This window comes from Bactrocera latifrons, unplaced genomic scaffold (genome assembly GCF_001853355.1).
Source record: "Bactrocera latifrons isolate USDA-ARS-PBARC rearing strain unplaced genomic scaffold, ASM185335v1 scaffold_157, whole genome shotgun sequence".
In the NCBI taxonomy this organism is placed as follows: domain Eukaryota; kingdom Metazoa; phylum Arthropoda; class Insecta; order Diptera; family Tephritidae; genus Bactrocera; species Bactrocera latifrons.
In genome coordinates this window covers 546588-562942 of record NW_017535041.1, presented here as the reverse complement: position 1 = coordinate 562942, position 16355 = coordinate 546588, and positions in this window count along the sequence as shown.

The window sequence follows — 16355 nt, the reverse complement described above, 5'->3', positions numbered from 1 at the left end:
CCTATAGCAATGTGTAATAAAGGATGCATATTAAGGATAATAAGCGGTAGCCGAATAACAACAAGTTGTAAACAATAATAACAACAACACTATTAACTAACAACAATACAAAGAGGAGCTTGTGAAACTTTTGCAATTATGTTGTTATTTCTAGTAAACACATTTCTGCATTAAGGGAGACCAAAAAGGGTGCACATATGCAACTGCTCAGGCCGAAAACATCTGCCTCATGGTCTGACGGAACTAGTTATGCAACCAACTGATATATTTCATTTTTTTTTTCTTGTCTCTCTGTCTAATCTCATTCTTTCTCACTTTCTATTTTTCTCTCCTTCATTCTACCACTATCTGTCACGGTTTCTTGGGGATATAAATTTTTTAAAGCCATATCTACATCTACATATATATGTATATATCCATATGTTTTTATTTTTTACTTCTCAGAGGGGGAATCTTTAAAGATATCGTCATTTTTTCGGACGATTTGTACGGTCGTCCGAACGCTGAACGCCTACGTWCTAAACCCTGAACTCCGTCGTTATTGCTTGTATTCGGTCCACGAGACTAGCATTGGGCATTACGTCATGGCGCAAGCTTAACCACTCTACTCTTCAGTCACGCTTTTTCGCCCTAAGTACGGRTAATCCCACTTTTTTCGCTGTGTAGCCACTCTTTTCTCCTTATCTCTTGCATAGCTACAGCTGCTCAAGCTCTCACTCTGTCCCAGATCACCTTCGATTGGAACATGTAACGGACGATATTCTCCGACGTCAAAACGTTAAAAGGTTCTCTACTTCAATTATCTCTTCTTCATACTTTGGACAGGAAAAGCAGATATGCAAAGCGTTTTCTGCGCGGCTAGTGCAGAAGCAGCAATTTTTTTTGTCATCGTGTCCATATCCATATTTGTAGAGATATTCTCTATAACAACCATGCTTCGTTAAAAACCGTTGTTTCGTCCCATCGTTTAGGCTCCTTTATTTGTCCTAATTTCTTTAATCGACTGCCAGTGCTTTTTGTTTTATCAAAAACCCGCTTAATTTCCATGCTTATTATGTWTTTTGGCATAAGACCTGCTACTATTGTGATGCAGTTTGGTAGGCACATGCATTCCTGATTGCATTTAGTGGGGTTATTGACTTCTCCTTTTCTGAGTACGTCTTCTGTTGCAGCGCTGTTCCCAATATACATAGGTGCAACGTACATAAGTATGGACTCACTTACTTTGGCCAAAAAGGCTCATTTACTCTGACTGGGTCCACCAATAATAGTCATTTTCCATTAGCGCCGAATGTGTCATCACTCCTCGAGATTTCAATGACCGCTGCATCGTAATGGTATATCTATCAGTATTGGATGTGGCGACCTCTAGCTTCTTMCTGCTTGTAATTAATACTGCTKCCGTCTTTTGRCCAGYTAGTTGAAGYCTTRYCGCTATATATCATTCTTTGATTTTTGTCGCTTCATGAATGGACAGACGCTATATTCGAATAATTTTCTTTGMTCCTATGCGATGYCATCCGCGTATCCAATTATTTGTAACTCCTTGGGTAATGGGAGGCGCAGTACTCCATCATATATAATGTTCCCGGGATTGACCCTTGTGGAACTCCGTCCGTCATTACATAGCTTTGAGGTACTTCGTCTGTATCATATAGTAGTACCCTGTCCGACAGGTAATTGGAGATGATCTTTAGCAAATAGAGCAGTGTTTTTTTTTTTTTTAGTTGAAGAACTCTTACTGCACCGGGACAATAGGCCGAGTTAAAGGCATTCTTAATATCGTATGTCACTACCGCACAATACTCATTATAGCCATACATCCATCTAGTTCCTTCTATTGCTTTACTTGCTACATCATTAAATTTCTTCTTTATCTATATCTATATCTATACTTATGTCTATATTTCTTTATCTCCTTTTATCTCTTTCCTTCTATGTAAACTACAATATCAATAAAGCTTTAAGGACTTTCTTTAACAGCACAGTTGTATGAAATTCATTATTACCTGGAAGACCACCCTATACAAAATTATGCTCACAATATTATATTTCCTATAGCGCCTTGAACGTCTTTCGTACCTAATTTATGTACTTTTAAAACATGTTAAACAAGTTTATTTAAAGACACGTGCGCATATTAGTATGTCTGATGCATGCTCCGGGGGTTTCGTAACTTTTTTGCGTTACAGTGAATGTTCAACATTATTTTGATTTTTATATAATTTTTGCAGGAGACAGAAGAAAGTTTTAAACACAATAAAAAAAGTTTAAAATATATAAAAAAAAGTTTAGTGAAATTTGCTTATTTTTGTAAAGAAAGAGACCATTTGTGATTAAATAAATGTGATAAAATAAATTATTTAAAAAAAAATTCAAAAATTAATTCAAAATTTTTAAGCTCAGAAAAAAAATTGTTAAATACTTWTTATAGTGTTTTTATAACTATTTCTATCTTTTATTTTTTGATTATTTAAAAAAAACYTGGCATACTTTTAGGGTATATGCCGCGCCTCTTACGCTGAAAAGGTATCGCTTACTCCGAAACTTAAAGACACTTTCCGCATGTGTGTCTTTTATACAGACGCCCTCTGTTGCAGCTGTTTTGGTCCGTTATTTTTGTTTTTCCATCCAAYATTTGCATCTTTTCTGTGCTCTTTTTTATCAACCACATGTCTTTTATTTTATTGCTATTATTTTTTTGCGTCTGGTCGTCTTGTTCGTCTTGCTCGTGTCGCTGGCAGCGCAGACTTGCATGTCGCATTACCGTGCTTAACATAAAACTTGTGTTCTTGTCGCATAATTATATTATTTTGTATGAAACAAATTTCTTCCTTCCGCGGCATATGCCAACAGGCATGAAGCCAGCCATTTAAGGTGGATATAATGTTTGGCTSTAAGTGGAAAACGAGGTAAACGCATTTGCGGAGTTCGTTAGTAGGAAAGGATACTTAAAATTGCAGAATCGGAAGGCTGAAGTGGGTATATGTGCATAATRTAATGGGTTGGTGCGGTGTCTTTTATTTGCAATTATTTTTAGTACAGCTCTTGCACTTTTTAATTCGCCTATGGTTTGGTATTCCTAATTAACTTTGCATAATGGCTTGCTGCGCTTGAAAGTGAGATGGTGAGAGGGTCATTTTTTCAAAGGAGTCTCTCGATTATTTGGCAGAAACTTAAAAAATCTAAAATAATATCTTCAAGCATTAGTGTTATTAGAAGTCATAGTCAGCTAATTGTAGTGCGCAGGAGTTAATGGCGAGAGATATTATTTTGATTGTATAATCAACAAACGAACCATACTATAATTATTCATATCCACGTTGCAGTATCAGAAAGGGGTTTTCTTTCAAAGAGTAATTGTAAAGCATGCGMAACAAATGGCTCTGGTAGAGTCATCTATCTTGGAACCAGTATTAATACYAAYAACAATGTCAGTYTCGAAATCCAACGCAGAATAACTCTTGCCATYAGGTGCTACTTCGGACTRAGTAGGCAATTGAGAACTAAAGTCCTCTCTCTACGAATAAAGACCAAATAATAMAARTCACTCATCACCTCCGTCTTGCTTTATAGTCCAGAGGCATGGACAACATCTGATCAACCGGCGTTACAAATTTTTGAGAGAAAGGTTTTGTGAAAGATTTATGGTCCTCTGCGCTTTGATAACAGCAAATACCGCAGTCGATGGAACAATAATCTGTACWAGATWTTAGACGGATTGRCATARTTCAGCGAATTAAGAGACAGCGGCTACGCTGGCTAGGTCATATTGTCCGGATGGAGGAAAACTCTTCAGCTCTGTGAGCATTCGACRCAGTACCCGCCGGGGAAGCAGAGGAAAAGGAAGAYCAYTGGAAAKAYCAGGTGGGGAAGGAGCTGGCTACACTTGGRATTCCCAATTGGCRCCAAGCAGTGAAACGGAAAAACGACTCTCGCTGTTGCTAACTCGRCTATAACCGYSTAAGCAGTACTCACGCCTATATAAAAAAAGAAGAAGAATTGTAAATTTATGACCTCTGATGCAACAACGAGCCAAAAAACCCCAAAATTACTCCAAAATGTGAATATTTTTTTTTTTACTCCTATGTAACCATAACTCTGCTGATTCCAACTCAAATGGGTCAACATGTCACAGCTAACACAGTTCRCATTGGTCATCAACCATCATTGTTGTATTTTCTTAAATCAATTTCTAGCTTATGACAMATACGTTCTTGCCTATAGCCTTTGAACCAATCAAAGTCCAAAGGTTGATGTGACATGCGAATCAGATAAGAACCAAGCATAACCACTAAACTAGCAGTAAGCGACAGGATGCAGCTTCTTAGAGCAATCCAAACAGCACGGCTAGGAAATACAGCACTACCCACATCAGGCACCGATGCCTTGAACATCGGGACGACGGGTCTACTCTGCGGTGGTCGCCAACTCAGCTAAGCTGCGAAGCTCAACGCTTCAGCGTAGTCTTTCTAGTCACACAAACAATTGTACAAACAAAAGCGAAAAAAGTGAGCAACGAGTACTCCTGTATATCAGAGATAGGCAAACTTCTTCTATCTATCTATATTTGCTACCAATGACTTTAGCTTCGTTTTCGTGTCAAATCGCTTTGGTCATTTTACTCTGTCTGTCTCATTGTTGGTTTTTGCCATTTTACCCTTTGATCTCTGTGTGTGTGTGCGTGGGTGTGTTTCGTCGGTATTGTTTTACGCTGTGTGCCCATAAATCTTGCGTCCATTTTGACATTTCAATTTCAATTTTTCCTGCTTCGCTTACAGCACTGTGCTATGACAAACATTCGAGCAGATATATAAACGTATATGTACATATGTATATATAGACTAGCTCCCTTTCAATACATGTATTTCTTATAGCTATCACTACCCATTGCATTTTTGTTCTAAGCAAATATACTCGAACATGTCCTTCGYGCATTATTGATCCTGAACTTTAGTTTATTTGCGGCATCAACGAGAAAACCATTGTTTATATACCTACGGTAGTTGGTTTTTGTTAAGGATTTTCACCGCAACAGTTGTATTTCTAATCAAACTTCAACTTTTTTTACATTTATAATGAACTTTAATAAACCAAATATGTACCATTTTGGTCGACCACTTTTTGCCATTTTTCCGCTAGAGACATTATTCCATCAATGCAAAAATTGTCTGGGTTCTCGGCGAAAAAACTGAGACAATTAATTTTCACAGGCTTTTCTTGAAGCCAACTTTACTCCATTAAGGGAGTTCTGCATTGATCAAAACAAATGGAAATCCGATGGTGCGAGGTCAYGGCTATAGCTGGATGCATCAAAACTTCTCAGCCAAGTTTTCCCAGCTTTTACCGAGTCATCAAAGATGTGTCTGGTCCAGTGCTGTCTTGATGGAAGGCGGAGCAGCTCATAGTGGATGATTCCTTTCCAATATCACTAAACACTAACCTTTCGAGGCGTCAATCCAGGCTTTGCGACTATTTGTTGAGCTTCCCCACACGTGGACCATGATCTTTTTCGCTCTTTATTGTCTTATTTGATGAACTTTTCGTCTCCGGCTACCATTCGCTTCAGAAATGGTTCGATATCATTTCATTTCAGCGAATAATCGCAGAAGTTAATTCGGTTCACTAAATTGTTCACAGATAATTCAGACGGTACCCAAACGTCGAGCTTCTTTTGGAAGCCAGCCTTTTATAAATGGTGACTTTTTCGACTACCCAATATTATCGGTTTGGAACTTCACTAAACCAACCAGAGAGAGAGAGAAGGAGAGAGAGAGAGACAGTAAAAGTAGTTATTTCAAATGTAAGAGATGCGAYTACCTTTAATGAGCTGAAAGAGTATGGTTTGGAGACAAATTGTTTGTCCAGCCTTAGCTAAATAAGCTGACCTCGTCGTTAGTAAAATATYATGAGAGTCAAAATCTCATAACTTTTCTAAACACGAATGAATGTTACAGACTGTTACTATATACATAGACCTCACATTATTATTTTTTGACTAATTCATACAACTATGAACAATGAGCTCCATAGGATTTCATGTRAACACAAAAGGAAGTCAACAGTTCGGTATTATTTTATATATCCTTTCCAATAACCTCAAGCTATGTATAATTTAGTAGAGACACATATCATAGGCCGATAATTCCAAAGTTCCGGCCCAGGAGAGCGTCTTCGATTAACTAGAGCAGACAAACCGTTAGAAAATAGTGCTGTATATATGTGTTATATGACTTTCTGTAACGGCAGTGCCAACACTTTAGAAAACAAGTACACCATATACAACATATGTATAACATATGTACTATGTATATACATGTATGTATGCTACAAGCCGCATACCAGTATTTATAACCCAACATCGCAAAACCAATATGCAAATCTTACTAAAGCAAGAAAAGAAGAAAAACCCAGAGTTGAAGAAACAATTTACTGCCACATGCCCTCACGAATTGGAAGACGATTTACGCCATTCACARTCATTAAATGGGATCAGTAATGGATTGGGGTGAAAAAAGTCTGCTGAAAGTCATGTGGTAAACCTTGAGTTCACATGTCCGCTGATTGCGACGCTAAGTCATGGCCTGACAGCCGTGATATGTTGCACCAACTGCGAAACGGTCAAGAAACACCAAGCAAAAAAATTAGCGAAGTCGTGACAGAGAGCGCAAAAACAAGTGGCCATAGCTCTTAGTCAGCGGGAACAAGGATACGCAATTTACAAACAAGCGCTTTGCAGGCGTTAAGCGTGAGCTGCACGTAAAAAGTAGGAAGAGTAGCAGCAGAAGCGAAGAGGTGACAAAGCATATGTTTGCYTTGCGCCGCATTTCTTTTTAAGTGATTTCTTTCGAATATTTTCTACTTCAACTTGCGCACTAACACAAGACATCCGCTTCCTGCTTACACTGTAGAGGTCTTTCTATTTTTCTGTCCTGAGGATATATAGAGTTTTTGCGCCTACCACAGTGCTAGGACAGCAGTCGTGTATTCAGCTGTTTGAAAAATTATAGCCAATGCAGAAAATGAACTTGATGTCGTATTGGCTATGGTCGTAGAACACTTGGACGATATGTATTAAGGAATGCCATCTGTCATCGCAACGCTTATGAATCAAAATCAAATAAAGTCGCTGACTTKTGCAAAGCAAAATAAAGAAGTGTGCATACAAAGCGCAAAAGCTATGAAGGAATGTGAAAACACAACAACAACGACACAATAAGTTAGAACGAAGCACAACCGTGGCATTTCGCTTGACATTTGAATTTCTCATGGCAGCGCGGCAATATGACTTACAGGCCAACTGGCTGGTTTCCTGCTTGCAGGCAGTCAACTGGCAGCGTTAAGCGAACGAATATCCAAACAAACAAAAATCGAAGCATAACAAACGTAAAAATTTCTATGTAAATATTGGCTGGTCAGCTTTTTGTTTTGTTTATTAATTCTTCTTCTTTCTTCTGTCGCATGGAGTGGTCGCCGTCATATGAGGTGCGCGGTCACGAGGGACGTTAGATAAATTTGCTAAATATGAAACTGCATTAGWAGCTACTTTAAAGCACTGAACGACTCTTAAAATATGAAGTGTGTCTGCTAGTAATATTGCRGTATTTTTAAAATCCCATTTTTGAATAATATAACCCTTGATGCCGCTTACAAAGATTCCTATCTTGGAAACTTCATCACAGTTGGCAGCTATACATTGGAATTAAGAACTTTGTATATAAGTCTCCCATTATTCCCGACCTATTATATATACGACGCGGAAACATGATCGATTACGATCCGAGAYGAGAAATCACTTGGAGCATTCGAGAGAATTGTTCTTCGCAAGATCTTTGAAACCGTCTGTACGATGAATATCGAATAGGACGGAACCATGAACTGTTTGAACTCTACGGCGACATGAATATAGTTAAGTGCCTAAACATCTAACGAATACACTAGTTGGGCCATGACGATCCTATGGAAGATGATGCTCTAGAGAAAAGCTTCTTTGACTTGAAGCCTTTTGGTTAACGAAAGCAGGGGCGATCACACATAACACGGAAGGATCTTGTGCATAGTGACCTATCTGTACTCGGGCTATAAAACTGAGGCGACCCCGCAAAGGATAGAGGAAACAGGCAAAGTTTTGTGTTTTCGGACCAGACCGAACCACGATTGTGGCTCCAAAGAAAAAGAAAAATAATCCTACTTAGACTTCCTTGGCGAGACTGCGGAAATAACTACATTTTATGATTGTCCCTAAATTTATTTCTAAGACCGGTCTATAGCATATTTTCAAAACCAAAAATATAATACATTTTTTGGAACCCTTCATCAAAGTCTTACTTATTTACCCGAACGTGGGCCCTATATTTCAGCCGTTTTAGGGTACCAGGGTGTGTTCATCAAAAACCTACATGGGATCACGTTCAAACTTGTTAAATCTATTCCAAAAGCTCTTTGCCATATTACCTTTCTTACATTGTCGTGTAATACTGTCAGGCCCGCTTAATTTTACAGACAACCCTTGTAAGCACACACATGTTGCCAAAACCAAAAAAAAACAAACGCTATTGCATGTGGCATGCCGGTTGATTTCGCATTGCCGCACTGCAGTGTTTGCAAAAGTTCAAAGTTGTATGTTTTAAGGCGCATGCAATGCGAGCTTGTTTGCAGTTGTTGTTGTTTTTATTTTAGCATATGCATGACGGCCCCACAAACTCATTCCTAGAGCATATTTATATCAAGCTTGCCGACGGTGTGTGCTTTATTTTACATACATACATATGCATAAGAAAGGACGAAAGCACGTCACATACACCAATACATATACTGTGTATATGGTAGTATATATGGTATGTAAATGCATATACCACGTCGTTGTTTGGCCAAAATGTCCACTTCCGCATGATGGAATGCCGGCATCCGCTTGTTTTGGCAGCTGACTCTTCGGTAGCTCRGTTCACAGGTGAATTTGTCGTTGGGGCATGTAATGTTGTTGCAACATGCTTTTTGTAATTTTTTATTTTTTAATTTTGCATTTTTCCTTGTTTTTTGTTTTTCCTTTTTTTTTTTGTAGCGACCAGAAAAACACCGAAACATTACTGATTTGTTTTGCGATAATTTCCGAGCTTGAAAGCAATCAATTCACCTTCACAAGTATTTATAACAAAATTTCTGCTTGAATTAATTGTATAAATGTTGTGGAGAACTTTTACTGAAATTCTATTGAAATGTATAAAGTGTTTATCGTGATGTGGTTTGGTAGTATGAACACTTTGGTACGGAATGATGAGCATCGGAAATAACATTCTGTATTCTGAGCTATATTTTAGCTGTTTGGTAAATTTGCGAATGGAGAAATGCAATTCCAGCTTTGAAAGTGTCCGCACCGAATTATTTCTTTAGTTAGTTTCAAAATATATACTTATTCTGATATTCATAATACTTCCCTAATTCCCTATATTTGGACAACGTAATCCGTTTTTGTTGATCTCTTAACTCCTTTAACATGTTTGCTTCATATTTGTACCACAATAATTGATCTTATAAGAAAACAATTATTCTGTCTTTTATAACACTGAAAAACATACCCGATTGGGCGTGTCTACTCCATTTTTTGTCCAACGAGCTTCCACTTCATAGTTGCGAACTAAATTCGATAAAAAACCATTTAGTTCCAATCCGAATTTCAACAGTTTCGAACAAAAGTTCGTTAGGTTTTACCGATATCGATTTTTGAACTAATGAGCCTCTGATTACGCTATGGGTTTTACTATCAGCTAGTTCTAGAGATTTTAAAATCGCGTAAAGCAAAAGCAAACAGTCGAAAGTTGYTTAGATTTCTTGAATTCTCAATTACCATATGTATTTAAAGGGTGGTTAATTTCGAGGTTCCCTGATTTAAAGAAATTTATTTAATTAAGATTGTTTATAATCATTTGAGAGAACATTCCTTGTCAATTATTTCTTGAAGATCATAACTGGCGAATAACTTCAGACTTTACATATCCCTTCAGGAAAAAGTCTGACAGATGTGCATCTACTTACCCAAAACGAAAAATTATCTGCTAACCTTTTCTCTCAATAAATCCATTGCTTGATGTGATGTTTRACAAATGGCGCGGTCTTCTTGAAACCATATGTCGTCGAGATCACGAGCTTCAACTTCAGGCTTCAAATAGTCGATTATAATGGCGCGACAACGGTCGCCATTGACGGTTACGTTCTCAATGRCATAAATTTTGTAGAAATATGGGCCGACGATCCCACAAACCACTCCAAACCGTTGTTTTCCTGAATGAAATGACAGCTCTTKAAACTCTATATGTTGTGCTTCGACCCAAATATGTTCCTTATGTCAATCCGAGTAATGAATGCTGGGTCTCAAGATGGGTTCATGGTGTTGCGAATAGTACGCTCAGTAGGCCTTTTGCTAGCCATAAGTTGAGCGAAGTGCAGGAAACACAATCTTTACGGAACGATTTGTGAGAGTTTCTTTTCATGACATGATGAAATGCCAAACAATACTGAACGAAAATAACATGACAGCTTGACAAGACTCACGCGTGATCTGTTAAAAAAAGGCTATTGAAACAAGTACCTCTACTTGAATAATATAAAAAATTGGATAAAAATAAAAAAAAATCTTGCTTATTTGAATTTTTTACATAAATTTTGAAGTTATATAAGAAAAATCTATATACAAATGCTATAGGTCTATTCATTACCTACAACATTAACATATAACACTTTCTATAAGAGGCTTAGTTTTACTGGAAATCATATTCATAATTCTTAACCCTCAAACACGAGGGACGTGTTCCTTTGTTTCTTCCTCTTCCTTTCCCCGACCTTTGAACGCCCTTAAATTTTGTTGTTATTTTTTTCTCTCCTTTACCATGACTTTCAATCTACTATGAATTTCTTTCTTTTTTTTACAATTTTCAAAGGTTTCTGCACCAATCTAATAATACTTTTTGAAATCGCCGAATAATTAAGAAATTATTGAGAATTTCACTAATCAGATGCAGGAMTTGCAAAAATACATAAGTATACATTTTCAATTACATATGTTAAAAGCAAAAGAAGCCCCACTGAAGTCTTCTTATGAAAAGCAACAGCGGCATGACAGGCAAAGCAAAGAGTTTTCAAAGAAAGCCACCAGTCCACGGACATTTTATCAGTCAATTTAATAGAGTAAAGCAGTGAAAAGCAACTGAAAAGCAAATAACTGGAAATCAAAGTGTAAATGTAATGGAAAACTCTGTGTGAAAATCACAGGCCACTTATACTTCCACGAATATCACACGAGCAAGCAAATAAACAAACAAATTACTAACACAAGCAACATAACAACATATGGACAACAAAAAGTGGCTGCACAACACACCCACAAACACAGTACTCAAAAGCATTTTGCGCTTGGCGTTCGGCGTTACGTTTCATTCACTTACGTTTATTAAAAAATTCCACAAAACAAATAAGAAATAACACAAAACGAACATAGAACTCAACACAAACGCGGAAGTGTGGCAGAAATTGCCAGGCAACCAACAACAAGTGTAACTAACACTATGTGGGTGTAAATAATACACACACAGTTGTTGCTTTTTGTTGTTGTTCTGCACAGTTGCATCAAATAAATTGACTAAATTGTTGTAATAGAAACAAATCTCACAAGTGCATGCATACATTTGTACAGGCATATGTACTCGTATGTCAGCGTGCAGACTTCGTTCGGCGTGTGCAACATTTCCAATCAACCGCAGATTCACTTTGGGGAAACAGATGAAAAGCGCTACATATGTTAACAAGCGACTATATTTTTRTTTGTGTGCGGCGTGTTGGGTCATCTTGCAATATTTAATTACAAAATGCATAGCAAAAACGAATAATAATTGTGAAATGGATGATATTTACAAGAGGAATGTGGACACAGTGAGATTTTTGGAAATTAAATTCGAAATTTGAACGCAAACTCAGCCACAATGTGATTTGAAAAGTAATAAAGATGAAAGCAGAGTATTATATTCAAAGAAATCTGAAGGGTGGCCTAMATAAGCTTGCGAAGGATTTTAAAAAACTTCGACTGAAAATCTAAAAACAAATGCATATATTGGAAATACGACAAAATAGACCAGAAAATWTGAGTGAAGGTCCATAAATTCTCAACAAGCTGAATTTTGGTATTTAAAAGTCTAAGTAGTCTACGTCGACATAGATAATAAGACCCTTACAAATCAACAAAGCGCATTGAGGCTGCTATCACGTTGCGACCGAGCCAATGTCAGTCTGAACAATGTCTCCTGGTTGACCGTAGATAACACTAGCGAAATGTTTCAACCTTGCGACGGCCAATGTCAGTTTCGACTATGTATGTCTCCTGTTTCGCCGAAGGTAAGACCACAGAGACTCAATCTCACTTATAAATGCTGGACAATCGAGGATAATACGCTGACTATCTCCTCCATACCGATTTGACAACTGTGTTCGACCGGACTTAACGCCTTACCTCATGAATACCTATTGGATAATRTTCTATARTGAGAAMCSAGACAATTGMGGCAAGATGAACTTTGCTAACAATGGGTAAGAACAGTTAGCGAGCTCAGCATTAGTGTTGCCGATTTGCTTTCGGAGTGAACCTTACTTGCTCGCCTCCTTGGAATAGACTATACTTCGTAGAAGTACGCCGACCGCTTCTTATAGCTTCCCATAGCTTTAAACGCACTTCGCAGCAATCCATCTGCCGGCATTGTCCTGGAGTATATTGTATACTTTATTAAGTGTTATTGTTGGTGTAGTCTACAGTGCACCAGAGATGCCAATGAGAACCGCACTTTGGAAACGTTCAAGCTAAAAGTGCGCCTGCTTCTGCAGAAAATTGSAGAGTCAACACCTACGTAGGCAGCCAAACAGCAAACAAGGCAGWAACCTTGTGTCTCATATCAGCCAGAAGTGSCTTCGRGAGCARGRCAKCAGTATAAACGAGATCGGAAATACACATAATTCCTATTGGAACTCGATGGAAGGGACTGTAGGAGCATGATGGGACTACTAACTGGTCACTGTCTGGTGGCGACACACGTCCGCAGGATGAGGCTCACAGATCGAGGTTTCTGCATGAAATTTCTGGAGCAGGCGCTCTAGAACTCTAGAGGAGATATCGATAGTGMGGCCGCAGAGTCTGTTAAAAATCACGTCAAGCACAGGCATACTAAAATATGACTACTCCTCATGAACTTCCTTACTGAGTTGCGTCTGATATCGCATGGGACCAAAACTGGTCTATGCTTAGCTTATTGGCCCATCAGATTAATCTAACATAGTCTTTATAGTTGCTTGAAGCAAAGATATAAAGAAAATATTTAATCGAGACATCGTGTTATATATTTTGATGCGAAGAGTACCACTTCATTTGCTCTCCAACTTCCAATGCGTTATGAAGCATCTACTATAGTATACAATAAGTCAGCCAATTTCGTATAACTACTCAACTTTATCCAACTTCGTCGCTGGTTTTGAATTTCACGAAATCATACACGACTTAAGAATGGCCTAATGAGAATATCAATCTTAAATCATCATTTCGTAAATGTTAACGCCCCTMAATGAACTTTTTCAGCTCGTTCCCGAAATGACTGCACAATTAATCTCTGGTGGAAGGCAAAAAACACTGAGGCAACTTGCAACRTGAGCAAAACTTACCAAAACTCTTTTAGATATGATTCCTTTTTCTTTATTTCTCAATTTCACGCTTCATTTGCAAATGTCCGCACGAAGTGTGCTCCCTACTTTATATGAATTATAGTGAAAACTTTTAAGCCACATTGTCACATAATTACCCCCAAAACAACTACAAGAACCAACAACAGCAAAAACCTACGAAGAAACCAGAAATTGCCAACATTCACGCGAATAGAAAACAAAGAAATTAACAACAACAACAACGTCGCAGCAACAGCAACAAACATTGTTAAATGAACTTATAAAAGCCACATTAAAAGTCAATGAGCGGCTAATGGAATTAAGTCACTGACGGCGGCTTTAATTGTGTAAGTATGTGTGCATATGTGCATTGTTGTGTGCTTTTTGTATGGCCGGCGAAAATAAGCTACGAAAACGCTCGTTTTAAATGTAATGCACGTAATGTCATTAAAATGTTCAYTACGAATAATTAAGAAATTCTGGCAACACTTCGCCAAAGAGTTTTCGGTTTGGCCTTTTCGCTGTTGAGGATTTCCGTAAGTCCTCGTGCAGCATGTTTTTCGAATTATTGTAATTTTTCTTCTTTACTATTGGGTTGTGCTGTTCAATTATGAAACAAATGCTGTGATGCAATGAAGCTACAACAACAGAAATAAAAAAGTTAAGGTGTCCTTTAAGAGAGGATGATCGGTTACTTTCCTGAAATTTTTAAGAAAGTAAGTAATGATTTTGGAGTCACGTGTAGAAATTCRTGCAAGTGAGGGAAGTTTTCTGAGCRCCATCCACTTGAGAGTGGCTAGAAACGAAGCTTTTACAGATGGCTCAAGCAGCTCAGCRTTTCCTGTCTTAGACCAAATATCCTCTGAACAGCCGAAGAACATCCATTTAAAGGCGAGCTAAAATGAGAATGCGAACCATTCCTCTTCCGGGTTGTGCGATGAGTTTGGGACTCGCCAAAGAAAAGGAAGCAACAGCAATGGATTAGAGACCTTGCTTTTTATAACGACCATGGCCACTCATTATTCCCGTCCTGCCATATGATGCAGACCCTTGGGCTATGAAAATATAGAAAAATAGGTGAGAAGTACCTGACTAGACTTGGGATCTCCAATAGGCGTTAAACGGAGAAAAGGAAAAACTATAGAAGAAGTAATGACGTACTAATGAAATTAAGGTTTCAGAGTCCTGAAAGCTTCACTTTTAATTAATCTGCAAACCCCATTTTCCGGAATAGCCTTAATAACCGAAGTGCATGCTACTTGACTTGACGGTTTGTCCAGGAGGAACAAATTCACGGTGAACGATGTCTTTGATGTCAAAAAAGAAAATTGTTCGAAATACAGTCGCGACAGAAGAAAATCCCTCCTATTACTTTCCGGRCAAACCCTGTAAGAGAAGCTCGACAAACTAATTTCAATATCTCCCCTCTTGAAATTCAACGAAGCCTTCTAGACATCGGAGGTAAACCGTACTCCTACAACTCATACAAAAGAAATTACCTTCTCATCAATTAATCCTTTTGTAACATTTATTTACTTACGAATTCTTTTTGAAGTTTTCGGACCAACCGCTGCGCCYTTTCAAATACTTCAATTTGTCCAATCGAAAAAGAAAAACAAAAACTAAAATGMAGAAMMAGGCTGCACATCTCCAACATTCRTGCTATCATTTTTTGCCTTCATTTCTCGCTAATTTATGCAAATTCTCCGACACAATTTGCAGGAGATATAATTAGCTTAGACAGACGGAATTTTTAACGATTTGTCGCATGCCACCCAATGTCTGGTTTACTAGCTATTGGCTGCCTCCACAGCTTTCACAGCTTCGGTGTTTATTTTAGGCCATTATCAATGAAGGAATTCAGCCGGTATGCAGTCTGCTTTGAACAAAGCGACGGAGAGTATGACAAACCGTAGAGTARAAAGAAAATGCTGCACAATCAAAAAAAGGGGAGCCACAAGGCAGAGAAAAAAACGTTGAATGAAATTACTGTGGAACCTCTATTAAGACATTTGTAATGAATGTCCAGCATCCTTAGGACAACACCCGCCCAATAACAAAAAAAAAAAAAATTAAATAGAAGAAACATTAATATGTATCTTATGTGGGTATAGTCTGTAGTAAGAATGAGGGAAAGAAAATAATACTCTCTTACACTCTTTTTTCAGCGGGAACTTCTAATACTGCCGACAGCACTAAAGACAATTAAAATCCCTCTGTTAACTAACGAACGGAGAAGCACTCACAAACCGGCAAAATAAGCAGCAACAAGAGTAAATCAGTTTACGCTCGCTTGGCGTATATAGCAAGAAAAGGAGTCAGGAAAAACAAATAACTGAATCAAAAAAACAGCGTCAGCAAGCGGAAATAGAATAGGGGACATATTCCCCCCAAGACGGCCACAATCAGAAATCGACCAACGGAAGTTTGGTGTGAGTAGACAGGAGGGGAAAGAAAGGGAAGAGGATGAGTAGAGGAGATGGAGAAGTTGAAGTTGAATAATGGGTAGTAGGGTATATAAWGGCAGCGAAAGCCACTCAATGACGAAGGCGTCTAGTCGCGCCGTTAGACCAGCACGCGTAATTTACATTACTATTCATTCAATTCATTAAGGCYTTCTGAAACGACCCGGTGTTTATACATATAAACATACATAAAACATA